The sequence below is a fragment of the Notamacropus eugenii genome, chromosome 1 (genome assembly GCF_028372415.1).
Source record: "Notamacropus eugenii isolate mMacEug1 chromosome 1, mMacEug1.pri_v2, whole genome shotgun sequence".
Taxonomy (NCBI): Eukaryota; Metazoa; Chordata; class Mammalia; order Diprotodontia; family Macropodidae; genus Notamacropus; species Notamacropus eugenii.
Window position 1 is genome coordinate 35,916,146 of NC_092872.1, and position 15,742 is coordinate 35,931,887.

General features: G+C 35.0%; 1 protein-coding gene across 8 annotated transcripts in view; it reads left to right on the forward strand.

Moving 5' to 3' along the window:
* Positions 1-15,742, forward strand: part of PTPRD (protein tyrosine phosphatase receptor type D) — a 934,659-nt gene that overhangs the window by 626,798 nt on the left and 292,119 nt on the right. The window lies entirely within an intron of this gene.

Sequence of the window (15,742 nt, forward strand, 5' to 3'; positions counted from 1 at the left end):
ATATGTTGTGTTGAGTGTTTTTGTCAAAGGGATTTTGTGTTATATAGACCTCCTGGAATAGTGTTTCTTGGCCTTGATGCTTTCCTGAGAGGGGTTTGACTTTATGATAGGCACGCCTACATTTTTCCTCTTCTTTCACAGTCTTCTAATGAGTTTACTCTTGATATCTTCATTGCTTTCAAGAAAACACGTCCTTTGTCAACAAAGAAGCTACTGATCTTTATTCTTGGTATGGAGTGAATTTACCTTTGAGTTATTTTTTCAATAAATAATGGCGTATTTGGCACTGATCCATTCCATTTTCCCATGATTCTATGTCATGGCACTTGTTAATGGCAGAGGCACTGTGCTTGCTTCAGTATGATGATTCTGGAGCAATACTTCTTAGTTGTGTGATCACAAGCAAATCCCATAAAGCTCTTCAAATCTCACGCAACTCACTAAGACTTAATGAAATCATAGTTGGCTTATGACCTTCTTCAGTGGAATGAATTGCCTCATGAGCAAAATCAAAGTTCTTTGTTATATTTCAAAATTAATTGGTTAAAGTTAGTTCATGATGGCCATAAAAATTAGTTGATTTTTCAGTCCTATGAAAAAAGTAACATTAATGACATGCAGTCATTAAACTCTATGATACTGGCCTTTTTTATATCTTCTTTAAACATTTAAGCTAATTCAGGGTTTGTCCTCAACTCTTGGATAATTCATCATGGTGGCTTTCCTTGTTCATATCATATATGGAAAAATTAAAGGGACTTTCAAGACCTATAAGCAAGAACCAATGATTTGAGGGGATTATGTGAGGGATTATCTCATTGTCCACTGAAGTTATGTCCATAATATTTTAAATGGATTCTCTTCCACTATAGCACCAATTGAGGTGGCTCAGTAGATAGAGTGCTAGACCTGGAGTCAGAAAAACTCATCATCTTCCTGAATTCAAATCCAGCCTCAGATACTTACTAGCTGTATAACCCTAGGCAGGTCACTTAGCTGTGTTTGCCTTACTTTCCTCATTTTTAAAATGAGCTGAAGAAGAAAATGGTAATCTGCTTCAGTATCTTTGCCAAGAAAACCTCAAGATGGGGTCAGGAAGAGTCAGATGTAACTGGAAAACAACCACAAAGAAGGAAATGAGTAGATGAAATGTTCCATTTTAGGAAGTTGTTCAAGATACTACAAGTTGGTTCAGAGGATGGCAATTAGAATGGGGAAAGACCTCTTGGACATACCAAGAAGAAGACTGACTGAAGAAACTAATACTGTTCAGCTTAAAGAAGAAAAGATTCATGGAAACATAACAGCTTTCATTGAAGTTTTTGAAGACTGAATAGAATGGGACTGCTTAATTAATCTCGGAGAAGAATCAGGAACCATCAGTGGAAGCCATAGAAAGACAGATTCTTGTTCCATATATGGAAAAAAAAAGTTCTTACTAATACACTTTAATTCATTCACTTATTCCACAAAATTGTTACATATTGTCTTGATGAAAATGAAGTGAACAATTGACTTTTATGTAGTGTTTAAAGTTTACAAAATTCTTTACGTGGATCTCATTTAAACTTCACAACAGCCCTGTGAGGTATGTGTCAGTAGTAAATTTCCTCCTCTTTAGAGGTCTTCAAGTGATGACTAGATAACCACTTTTGGGGAAGGCTAAACAGGGTCAGATTTGTATTGGATTCCATGCCCTGTGAAGCCCTGTCCAATTCTGAGTTCTGTTACTTTATATCTCTGAATGGTCATTTGACCCTTTCAAAATATGAATGCTAATTTGTTAGTGGATGGGGTTCCAGTAATGACTTGTAATATGTACATTATTTATACCATATATAGGAAATAGAGATTATTTGAATTATAGTGATAAATAAAAATAATAAAAATTTAGAAATGGAAGGCTGAAATCAGTTTTCATCTGTCATTGATTCTGGTGATTTCTTGACTTTGGTAGTACCTCACTGAAGGCGAGACTTCAAAATTGAATTCATGTGTAGGTAGATGATAGATAGATAGTTAGATAGATAGATAGATAGATAGATAGATAGATAGATAGATAGATAGACTGATAGATTGATAGACTGATTGATAGATTGATAGAAAAATAGATGTTATTAATCCATATTATGGCTGAATTACCAAAACAGTGATACCTTTCACGTAATTCTAGGCCTCGATAATATGTAGAGCTTCTAGATACCACATCTGATTACTGTACAATTAACTTTTTAAAAAGTGATTTGTAAGGTAGACATGAAAAGCAATGTAATATGGTAGAAAGAATACTAGACTTTGAGACTGTAGGGCCCTCAGTTAAGATTGTGCCTTTAATACCCCTGGTTTTATAGCTATGAACACTGAGCCTTGGTTTCCCCATCTAAAAAATGAGTATTATACCATTTGTAGCACCTATGTCCCAAAAAATGTTGTGAGGATCAAATTAAATCATGTATATATGAAGTCCTTAGAAAACCTTAAAATGCTATATGAATATCAGCTATTAGTGATATGTGATTATGGATTCTGTGGTTTTTATTTATTAAATGGATATGTGAATGAGGAAGAGATTTTTATTTGGTATTATAGATTTTATATAGGATATGATATTCCCATTTATCATAGGGATATCAGTGAGATATCATATCAATATCTTATTTATCATCACTTTGATATTTAATATTTCTGAAGGCTTAAGAGGATAATAATTTCTCCCTTTTTCCTCTCTATCAGATTTTTCATTTTTTCCCCTTTCAGTTTTATGTTTCTATTTCCTCCCACACATATAAGAATCCCTACACATAATAGGGGCCCAATAGGTGGCTAATGAATATTAAACTTTAGATTTATCACAAACACCTTTTAAAAAGTCTTTAGAACAATTATGTTTCAACAATTACAACAAAAAACAGATTCTAGTCTATTAATGTTAGCATTATATTGAATTATTTTTTGTTTGACCTTAAAATTTCATGAAGTATAGGGATCTCCCAGTGTGGAAATTCCCTCTAACAGGACTGAGTGCACTGTGTAATTTACAATCTTGTTGAATTGACTGGGAGCACTCAGAGGTTAAATTTCTTACCCAGGGCCATACAATTTTCATGTCGGAATGAGGACTTAAATTTGTACCTGAGTTAAAGACTGGCTGTTTCTTATTATTTCAATTGTTACTCTTAAAAGGACCAGTTCTATAGTGACTATTAAATCAAAATAATTATTTGCATATGTAATATATGTGGGTGTATTTATGTAAATACATAAAAAGATGGATGTGTGTATATGTATGAGCATAGTGCATATATAAATGAAATGTGTGCATAGGTAGCATGTATAGATAGACATAATATATTGTATATGTATATATAGATACACATAAATATATGAGTATTAGTGATGATAGAATCTCAGGAATCATTAACCCCTTCATCTCCAGCTAAATTATATTTTAGTTAGTTTCACAGCCTGTATAAATAGTTGCTTTTTCACACTTCCAAGTACCAATAATGATCTCTTTTGGTATACATTTATCCCTGTACCATGCTCCATCTCTAGATAGAGAATAGAAAACAAAACGCTCGTAATTGTGCCCAAAACAAAATTTTCTGTAAAATCTCATGATCAATGAAACAAAACTAGTTATTTCCTTTTCACCCCTCTTGCCTTGCGCTCTCCTATATAATTTAATGTATCTTCAATAGTTATCAGTGCCCAAAGTCAAGTGAAGACAATTATATTCTGGCTGAATATATTCATGTAAATCAACAATTCCGACTTTCTACACTCTACTTAAACCCTGTCTTCAGAAATTGGTAGAGGCACTGGGTTTGGTGCCTTAGATCCATGCTACTCAGCAGAAAGCTTTGTAGGCAGTTGAGTTAAAAATCGTTTTTGACACAGAGTCAACAAGTATTTGTTAAGCACCATGTGTCAGGTACTAATCTAAGCACTAGGTCTACTAAGAAAGGGAAAATGTGTTTTGTATTCATATTTGTGATGAGTTTTGTATTTCTTGCTTTCTTAATGTGTGGGAGAAGGGGGAAAGGAGGGAGAGAGTTTTGAACTGAAAAATCAGTTGAATAAAAAAAGATTTTTAAGTAAATCAAAATAAAAGATTATTAAAGAAAAACAAGAGATTGTCCTTGTTCTCGAGGAGCTCATGTTCAGCAACGTAAAAACAACCACATACAAGCAAGGTCTATAATGAATAAATGGGAGAAGGGAGGAATTCAGGAAAGGCACCTCCACCAAAGGGATCAGAAAAGGCTTTTTGTAGCAGGGGAAATGTTAGCTGGAACTTAAAGGAAGATGCTAGACAATTTAAGGGGAGTTTGATTTCTTAGGGCTAGAAGGTGGGACCCAGTCAATCACAGTGAGGTTTTGCTAACTGACATTCCAATCTTCTGAAATACAATGATCTACTATTGCCCAATAGGGAATAGATTATGACCTAGATGAAGTTTTAAAATATTTTTCTACGATTTCATGCTCAACAGTTTGTCATTACTGTCACATTCACAGTCAGACTGGACAATCCAAACCTCTCTACTGTACTTTAGGATTAAACTTTTTCCATTTAGTGGTCTGCAGTTACCAGTAACTAGACAAAGCCTCTGGTTCATGGAATTTAGGACTTTCCAGCTCTGAAGCATTTGATTCTGTAGGCTATGTCTCCATATTACTGAGATTAACTCACATTTTATAAATGAGAAAACTGTTATCAAGCCAGGGAAAGCAACTTGTTCAGGATCACATTGATAATAAATGAAAAGGTGAAATTTGAATTTAAGTTTTTGGACTTCCAATCAAATGCTATTTCAGTTTATAGGGAAATTGCTTTTAAAAAAATACATAGAAATAACTAGTGGAAAAACTTTGTTCTGGAGATTGAAGTTGAAACCTGATATTCAGTCAAAAGTCAGCATTCTGTATGTCTAATTGTAGAATTTTGTATTCTATATCTTTTATGGAAACGTCTGTTTTAACTTGAATAGTTCTTTTCTGGACTTATAGAAGTACCACACAAAAATAACAGTTGTTTCTCATAAAATGAAAAGCAAAATGAAAACATACCCTAAGGTTATAGTTATTGCTGCCTTAAAATTACAGACCCTAGATTTACTAGTTAAGGCTCCATATTTGCATTTCCCCGTAATAAAAAGAATGTTTATTTGATGTCTTTTAAATAGCTGTTCTGCTCATTTCCATGAAATTTGGCAACATAAGCGTGCAAAATGGGAGGTGGATCACCCACCATTAGAAATAGTGTCACAAGCACATGGGCTGTTGTTTTTCTCTCCATTCATTTTTATTACCTCTTACTCTGCTACAATTTTTTTAATTCATCTATGTCTGTCATAGACCATCAACTTCTATTTAGTCAACTTGATCAATTAAGTTGTTCTCCTCAGAAGTCATTAACTATTTCTCCTAAGAAACTGTAAGCTCTGTGAGGACAGGGATAGATTAGTTTTTGTCTTGGTATGTACAGAATTTAGCATTGTTCCTGGCACATTAAGTGCTTCTTGGCTTGAATTCTTTCTATTTTGGCATGCACGAAATGGGAAACATCTGGAAAGTTTGGCTGCCAGAGATATGACTTGTTTTTTTTTCTTCTGATACTCCTAAATTCCCTCAGCGTACAAGTCATATGTTTTCTGAAAGTTGTATTTCATGCACGTCCACTAAAGTTCTCTCCCAATGCCTTACATTTGGGTGTAGGTAATCCTGGATTCTTGAAGGTTAGCCGTATAGCAGGGGGTCTTAACCAAGGATCTATGAACTTAAGAAAATTTTAGATGACTTTATTTTATTATAATTTATGATTTTTATAACCTATTTATTCTATTATTTGCATTTAAAACAGTATTCTGAGAAGGTCTCCACAGGTTTCCCCAGACTGCCAAGAGAGTCTGTGATGCAAAAATGATAAAGAATCTCAAGGAAATACAATCTTAGGGATCGTGTGTTTTACACTAAATGGCCTTGGAGTTTCTTTCAAAGATTCTATGATTCTATGGCCCTGTGGCCCTAATGCCCAATTCCTTGCCAAACTGGAAGAGCTTCAGATATGACCTGGCAATGGACAGTGTGTCTTTTGTTTGAGGACTAGCAGGGGTCAGGTGACTTCTCTTCTCCATCCCCCATCCTGCCTTAATCAGAAAGTGTCCCTGTACTGAGTCTTCATTTGTGTTGATCAGAGTGTATCTTCCATGCTATCGGTTACAAAGAAAACATAATACATTTTAGATCTTCATTAAAAAAAACAATGCTTCACATTTGAAAGCTAATTTTAAGAAGAAACAATTCTTAAAGCCACTCAGCTACTGTATATTTAAACACTGAAGTATTACATAAAAAAGAAACATCATTATCATGTTAGCTGGTCACCATGTTATCTGGAAATAGGATTTTGGGAGCAGACACATTTTTAATTGCATATAAGCATCATGAAGGTGAGAAAGCTGAAGACAGGTAGAGGCGAGATTTTTTTTCTTTCTGCACTCAGGGAATGCATGCTCCTAAGAGGAAAGGAAAGAATCAACCTCTTAAAAACCAATAACACGGGAGCATTAATGTGAGGATACCTCGGAAATTTTATTCTGTTCAAGTTGAAGGAGCTAAAATATCAGACGAAAAAAAAGATAGGGGAGCTAATTCACAATCCATTAAACCTAAGCCAATAGTTAGGTCCAATTATGTTTAGCGCTTGCAGCATACATAAATATTAAACTGTCAGGTAACAAAGTCTTAAGAATTGCCTTTTTCTAATCTCGCACTATCATTGTTTTAATGCGGGCTGAGGCACGTTATCTCTACTCAAGTGCTCTCTAACTGTGGAGATTGACAAAATGTCAGTTTTTTTCTTCTTTCTTTCAATTCAATATTAATCACTTACTACATGCCAGATGCTAATAATAAAAATATGAAACTACAAAATATGTTGTCTTAAGGAGTATAATTATTGTCTCAGTAAGTCAAGACAGACAAATAGTTGTGATGTTCAGTAGAAGGTGATGGGGCAATGGAGGGAGCCTGAATATTGTACCAGATCAGAGAAATTTCTAGATTTTGGTAAGACTTTCTCATCTGGGAATAACAGATATGTGTGTTCATCCTTCAATGCTGAAGTCATGATGAAATGACTTGCACTTGACTCTGTTTTGAGTGAGGGAGGGCTGTGCAGGTCACCAGCCTCCCTTTTCCTCCAGAGCCATCTGAATCCAGTGACCAGATACTCATCAGGATTACTGGAGATGACCCAGGATGAGGCAGTTGGGGTTAAGTGACTTGCCCAAGGTCATACAGCTGGTGAATGTCAAGCGTCTGAGGTGAGATTTGAGCTCAGGTCCTCCTGACTCCTGCACTGGTGCTCTATCCATTGCACCACCTAGGAATAACAGAAGATTTTATGAAATCTTCTGGGTCTAACAGAATTAGAAGAATTTCATTAAGTGGAAATGAGGAAGGACTTCATTCACGGATGAATGTTCAGAGGCAAACAAAGGTAGGAGGAGAGAAGAGTCTAAGATAGTCGGTCCAATTTAACTAGATCATAGATGGAAAGGGAGTGAATTTAAATTCACCTGGAGTACTCTTTGGCCAACCTTAAATAACAGGATACTACATCTATCATTTATCTGTTGTGCTGTGGAGTCCTTGGAAGTTTTTAAGCAGGAGAATGGCATAATTAAATGTGTATATTTAGAATTTTGGCAACTTCTTTGGAGAAGGGACACTGGAGAGATTTAGAAGGCTATGAGAGTAGTTCAGGGCAAGAGTCAATGTGGACTTGAACTATTATCAACTAATATGACCTGTGGAGGGGATTAATACAAGAAAAATAGATGTAACAGCAAGGGTAGGATTTGGTGACTGAATGGATATGGAATATGAGGGAGAAGGATATGTCCAAGAAGACAGTGACATTTTGAAGATAGTAGTGTCATCCACAGAAATATAGAAGTGGATATAATTGGGGAAGGTTTTAAAAGAAAGTGAATTCAGTTTTGGACATGCTGAATTTGATATTTCAATGGCAATCTTGATGGAGAAGAAGGCAAATGGAAATGCAAGACTGGTATGTAGACAGGAAGAAACACGAGATTTGATAGATCCTAAATTTCTGACAGGAACCCAAAATAACACATACAAATTCATCAAGATTGTCTTTAAACATTGCTTAGGATTCTGGAACCCCGCTATAGACATCCACCAGGCAAACACACAGTGAATGAAAAAAAGAACATTTCCCAATAACAAAGAATTTTTATTTGAGATTCATTTAGAGAAGGAATACTTATAATCAGGCTTTAATAGGTTATTGATAGAGAATTAAGGGCACAATTGATGAAGAAAACAGCTGGTGCTTGATTCCCTTAATTCATGGAATGCTGTAGTGTGTAGAAAACAGACACTGGGAATATTGAAAGCAACTTAATACAGTGTGTCACGCATGTGCTAGGTTAACCATTTTCCTAGTGTCGAAGCTACTCCTGTTTGATTGTCATTTTCCCTTCTTTTTAGAAGAAGTTTTACATATCTTTTCTTGAGTAATACTTTGAGAATTTTAGCTGCTCCCATTTCTTTATGAACTAACTTTTAACCTCACACATGGGGGAAAGGGTGCCTCTTCTGTATATCTTCTGCTATATTCTTGTCACCACTATAGTTAAAGAAAGTAATAGCTTCCTTCTTTATATGATCATAGTCTGCTCTTTGATTATAATTCCAAGGATTTTTCATTTTGTAAATCTTTTACCATGTATAGTAAAGTACCATGCATAAAGTGATTTGCTGACTAAGTACTTATTGACTAACTGAATGATTATCCAGTAGATGAACAACTTCAATGTGATCTTTATTTCAACTTCCTTCAGAAGTTAACGGTTGGTGGCATTTGTTCTTGTAGCTAATCAGTAGTCCACTTGCTGAATCTTTGCAAACCTATGATTTTCTTGAGTGGAATATAAAGAAATATGAACTAGCTTCCTTGCCTGTAAAAATAAAGAAGCTAGGATATCCTCAAAGGTCATTTTCAGCTTTCAGTCTTACTGTAGAGCATGAACGTCTGTGTGTTCAGCTGGGACTGACCAACACTGCCCTAACACTTCTTCCTGTCCCTTAGAGTTGTATATTTCGGAGTGGAACACTAAGAGAAAAGTTACTGTTTTATTCATCTTCCGGCAGTGTAAAGATGATCACCAGTTGGGAGGGTCTCTAAGATACTGTGCAGGGGAACCAAATTTAGAGGAACAAAATAACTGATGTTGTTAAAGTGGTAAATAGTTTACCTAGTCATGACTTTAATAGATGGCCAAGAGGACTCAGTAGCTACCATCTAGGTACACAAAAAGTCATATTATCGTCATGGAGTATAACTTAAACACTCAAGGAATGCTTTTTATTTCATGTTTGTCTATTTCAATTACCAATATAAGCAGCTTTACAATCCTATTTAATCTAATAATTGTCTTCCTAGTTCCCCCTGCTGCTGAGTTTGCTAAGAATGAGCTAAGCAACTTATAAATGGCAAAATCTTCAAAGTCAGTGTAATTTCATGAAAATCATTATTAGTTACTAGTAGGGATTATAACATACCTTCCACTGAATACAAATCAGCTGCAAAAAATAAAACAATGAAGTTTAGCATTTCATTAAAAAAAGCTTCATGTTGGAAAGCTATTTTTTTTTAAAAAAAAGAACAATTCTTAAAACTTTTCAGCTGCTAGATTTTGTTAGGTATCCTGCCATTATCTGTCTACTAATCTCCTTAGTTTCAAAAAAGATATATTAATAGACAAAAGAAGACTGAGGTATTCAAACAATGTGTTCAAACTTAAAATCTAAAGAGAGAAAAATGTTTTTCTTACATACGTAGGATGACCATGATCAACATGGGTTCAGGAATTCCATGTCAATAGGATCAAAAGTCTCTCTGGGTTTGAGCTTTCTTTCTTTCTTTTAGAGCATTTAATTTATACAGCCATTTTAGAGATGTTGCAGTATGTAGGGAAAAAAATAAATGGCTCTCAGTCTTTTCCATTTGGACCAAATATCAGAGTAAACTAATTTGTTATGGGTGAAGTCCAAGGCAAAGCTGAATCCAACATGTAACACATAGGTCCCTATGTTGTTTATAGAGTTTGGTTATTGTATTTTCAGATTTCACCTTAATATTCACATTCATGCTACATATAAGCTCTGCAAACCTATCATCCCATGAAATGGATTCTTATAAGATTTTTCTTTCCTCCCTTATCCTTCTCAGTGCCATAACAGGAACAGAATAAGCTTCACACACTCAAGTAAATAAACCACAATGGTACAGTCTTTAGGTTAGTATTTTAACTTGTATTTATTTTTTTCTTTACCAAGTCCCCTCCCTGTGAGAGCAGAATCATGCTTTCCTCTCCATACTACACCCACTCTGCAATCACAAACATAGCCTAGGTAGAACCTAATCAAAGAACAGTGAGGTCTGCTATCTGAGGTCTTCTACCAGCCTGGGAGGCAGAAAGTAAAAGATTAATGGCCGATTGCTTTTTACTGGGTAGCCCCAGCTATTCCAAAATCTGTTATTTGCACTACCAGCCAGGAAACCAGAACTTGCTAGGAAGAAGACAGGAGTAGATGCAAACCTTGAAAAAAAATCACAAAACATTTATTGAACAGGCAAGAAATAGATCAATGATAATAGAAAAATCAGTTTAAAAACATGATTACTAAGAACTGGAAATTTCATTGATGCCTATCAATTGGGGAATGACTGAAGAAGTTGTTGTATATGATTGTGATAGAATGCTTTTATAAAAAATGATGAGTTCAGTGATCTTAGAAAAACATGGAAAGACTTGCATGGAATAATGAAAAGTGAAATGAGCAGAAGCAAGGGAACAATGTACGTAGTAACAGCAATATTGCTTTAAGAATAACTTTGAGCTACTAAGTCACTTTGACTATTATAAATATTTAAGTTAACTATAAAGGACATGCAAAGAAAGATGCTATCTGCATCCAGAGAAAGAATTGATAAATAAAAGTATGTATGGAATGGTTTGACATATATATATATATATGTATATATATATATATATATATGTATATATATACATATATATGTGTGTGTGTGTGTGTATATATATATATATATATATATATATATATATATATACACACACACACCTATTTGTATCTAAGGGTAGCCTAGTAGTCTAGGCTGGGGTAGGGTGGAGTGTGAAAGAAAAAGAGAAATTTACATGATAACTTTATTATACACTTAAAAGAAATAGTAAGGTGTGTATGATAGATTTACACTTTCACGTGAAATCATATTTTTAAAAAAATATACTATGTTATGGGAATGCTTGTTTTATTCAATAAATTAAAAATAAAACAAACAAATAAAAAAGCTAAATACATGTATTTATGAAAGCAGTGAGTTAGTCAAGAGTACCATAAGCTGAAGGGTTTATGAAAGAAGGCAGTTTCTTAATTAATGGTATTAAATGTTTGGCTACCTTTTACAAGTGGTTTTGAGTGTCCCTACGTCCAATCTTCATCATTCCCTTACCGAATCCTTTGCATTATGAAGTGGTATACTCCGTTGGGATAAGGGGACCAGACACCTGGACTCATTCATTTTAGTCTAAATAAGCAGATAAATCCATAACTATGGGTTCTACACAGAAGTACCAAACTAAGTGAAAACAAGGTGATGTAGAGAGAAGTGAAAGTTAGAACACTTGAGCAATTTTGTAAGTTGTCATGGTAATAAATAGACAACTTAGTGACACATTGTAGAGTGCAGAGGCTGAAGTCACAAAGATCTGAATTCAAATCCAGTCTCAGACATTTACTAGCTGTGTGACCCTGGGCAAGTCACTTAACCCTGTTTCCCTCAGTTTCCTCATCTGCAAAATGATCTGGAGAAGAAAATGACAAACTACTCCAGTATCTTTGCAAAAAAACCCCAAACCCAAATGGGGGTCATAAAAAGTCATACACACCTGATAATAACTGCACAACAAAAAGCAAATGATAATAAACCATTTCAAACTTAATGGTTTGGAAGCAGATTAGTCAGAGTTCATCTCAGGATTTTTGAGTTCCAAACCTCCCATTGTTCTGCCATGTTCATTGTTTGATCTTTCCATCTTCCGCTCAGGGTGATAGGAACTACTTTGACAGTTCATTTTGCCTCATTTTTTCTAACTCTTTGGAATCTAGTTTAGAGCAAGGATTCTTAGCTTGTTGGTGTATCATGATCCCCTTTGGCAAGATGGTAAAGCCTGTGGACTCCATCTCATAACATGTTTTTAAATGATAAAAGGAGTATCAGTTTTGCAGCTGTATGGAAGGTTTAGAAACTTTGTTAATTTGAAATTCATTGTTGGGGGTGCCTTATGAGAATGAGAGGTCTGAGGAGATTGACAGGATCTCAGAAGAAATTGTAAATCTGTGCCATAAAATCTGATTTAAAAAATATAATTATTTACCCATTACAAAAGGCATTTTAAGAGGAGGAAAACATTGAAAGGAAAAAGGCATATATAAACAGTTTACATATTTGAAACATATATATTACTCCCTGTGTAAACTATTTTTCACCCCATCTTGATGCCCAACTACTGTTCAGTGTCAGTAGTACTGTAATTGTAGGATTAACCCAAAGAGAGTTGTTCTTCCATGGTTAATTCTAGAAAAACAAAGAGTTTCCAACTTCACCCTTTGCCTTGGGAATAAATGAAAAGAGAGAATTGGTAATGACAGTCATTTGTAATTTATGATTGTAATTAAAAAAAATACAGTTGCCTGTCTGTGTTACAATTGATTTCTTGGAGCAAATCTACCATATTTTTTAGTGTAATTAATAGAAGCCATAAATCTTTGCAAGCTGTTTCTGTTAACAGCACAGTAATATAGGAACATGAGGTTTGAGACCGACATCCTGTTAGATATTTAGCTAAAAATTGCTTGCACTGTTTAATAAATGAATGTGCCAAGTGGAGTCCACCCACAGCACATGAAAAACTTAAGCTATGGTTTTCTTGGTTTTCCCAAACTTCATATAGGTAAAGCTAAGCATTCCCTAAAACAGTTATTTAACTTTTAGTGCTCAGCTTAATATTGAAGTAACATATTGTAATAAATGCATTACATTAACATAAATTTTGCCAGAAAAAATGTCCTGGTGACATATGTAATGTAGAAACACTACTTTTTAGTTGGAGAATATATGTGCTAAGTCATTATCACATCAAGATGACCAGATAGTATTGTAATAACTATAAGTCATATTTCAATATTTCCATGTTATTTATAGAATCTTTCCTGACGAAATTAGTCAGGCAGATTGTGTAGATGTTGTTTTCCCATTTTTCAGATGAAAATACTTAATAAACTCAAATGATATTTTTATATATAATGTACATATATAAACACCATGAAAGCCTTAATTGCTTTACAAATGTTCTATTATTATTATTATTTATCAAATTGAAATTCTTCTCTGTGAGCAAGGAGTTTTAATCTATCATTTTCCATTCCTAATAATACTTGTATACCTTACATGTATAGTGCTTTATAGTTTATAAAAAACTTTCACATATATTAGCATATTTGATCTTGACAACAACTGTGTGAGGTCACAAGGATGAGTATTGTTATACCCATTGTACAGATGAGGAACAAAATCAAAGGTTTGATGTGAACTGTCCATAGTCAAAGGATGGGAATATTTCCAAATATTGATAGTATTTCTCAATAGAAAAGACTGAGATTAGATCCCAGGTTTTCTGATTTCTAGTTTAGGAATGCTTTTTCTGCTATAATGTGACTCATACATTTTGGAGTAATTCTTTTTTTGTACATATTTAATATTATGTTTGTTCAATTATCCATTTATATTTGAATGTCTTAACAAATTTGATATATAATCCGAGTCATGCTTTTATGTCCATTAGATTACAGTGTCAGTAATAATGGACATCATTCACAGCAGTCAACGTAGGACTTCCTTCTTTCCTTGGTGGGATGTTTGGAGGGTCTAATTATTGAATTAGTTATCCCAGATTATTGGCAACTAAAATCAACCAAAGGCTCCTTTCATCAGATATAATAATTTCTGGTGGAAATCACTCCAGTCATATTTGCCCAATACAATACCTAATGCCAAAATCAGTTTGTCCACACAGGCGTGAATAAACCATTTGGGGCAGATAGCTGTGATGCTTGTAAACTTGAAAGACTAAGAGATGAATTCTTTTCCTCCCAGGGACTCCTTTTTTACCTCTAGTAGCTACTGATTGCCAGATGATCAATGGTACATCATTTTGGTACTATCATAAAGTATTTAGAATTCAGTGATGTTTGACTCATTGTGACCCTGTGGACAATAGTATGCCAGTACCATCCATGGGGTTTTCTTGGCAAATATACTGGAGTAGTTTGCCATTTCCTTCTCCGGTGGATTAAGACAAACAGGTTAAGTCACTAACCCAGGGACACGTGACTAGTAAGTGTCAGAGGCCAGATTTGAACTCAGTACCTGACCTGGAGTCAGGAAGTATTATCCTTGAAAATGAAGGTAGATTTTACTGATTTATGTATCATCCATGGTTCATCAATGACTAAAAACTCCTGTTTACCTCAGTCAGTTAGACAATAGGCATTTATTAAATTCTGACTATATGCCAAGAACTGTGCTAAACAGAGGGGATACAAAAAGATGCAGAAAAAAGTCTCCAGCAGCTTACAATTTAATGGATTAGAGAAGGGGTAAAGAGATATGTGCAAATAAGCTATACGTACAGAGGATAACTAGGAAATAATTAAAAGAGGGAAGGCACTAATATTAAAAGGGTTTGGGGAAGACTGACTAGGGGCAGATTTTAGTTGGGATCTCAAGGGAACCAGTAAATCCAGGAGTTAGAGATGAGGAGAGAGAGAGCATTTTAGATATTGGGGAATAGCCAGAGAAAATGCCCAACCCAAGAGATGCTGCATCTTGTTCAAGGAATAGAAAGGAGACTGGTGTCACTGGATCAAAGAATATGTGTTGCTGAGTAAGGCAGAAAAAGACTGGAAAGGTAGAGGCACTAATTTACAAAGGGGTTTTGAACACCAATATGAAAGATTTTATATCTAATACTGGAAGCATTCTGGTCCATCAAGTATGGGGAGTGACATAGTCTGACCTGTGCTTTGTCTGATCCGAGCCACTTTGGTGGTGAATGAAGGGTGAGTTGGGACTGGGAAAGACTTGAGGCAGGTAGAATATTGCAATAGTCTAAGCAAGACAGCAGACAATTGCAAATTGTCTAAACATGAGGTGATGCGAGCTTGCCCCAGGGTAGTGGTGGTATCAAAGGAGAGAAAGAGGCATTTTCCAGAGATGTTGCAAATGTAAAATTGAAGAGCCTCCACAACATTTTGAATATGAGGGGATAAGAGATAGTGAGGAGTCCAGAATAAGAACTAGGTTGCCTTGTATATCTGAGGGACTTGGAGGAGGGAGTTTCCCTCTAATTATAGGATAATAGGAAGTGGGGTGGGATTTAGGGGGAACGATAACTTTCTGTTTTGGATATTGAGTTTAAGATGTCTGCTGTACATCAGATTTGAGATGTCTGAAAGGCAGCTGGAGATGCAGGACTGGAAGTTAGCAGAGAGATTAGGGCAGGATAGGTAAATTTGAGAATCATGAGCATAGAGAGGGTAATGAAATCCGTAGGAGTTAATG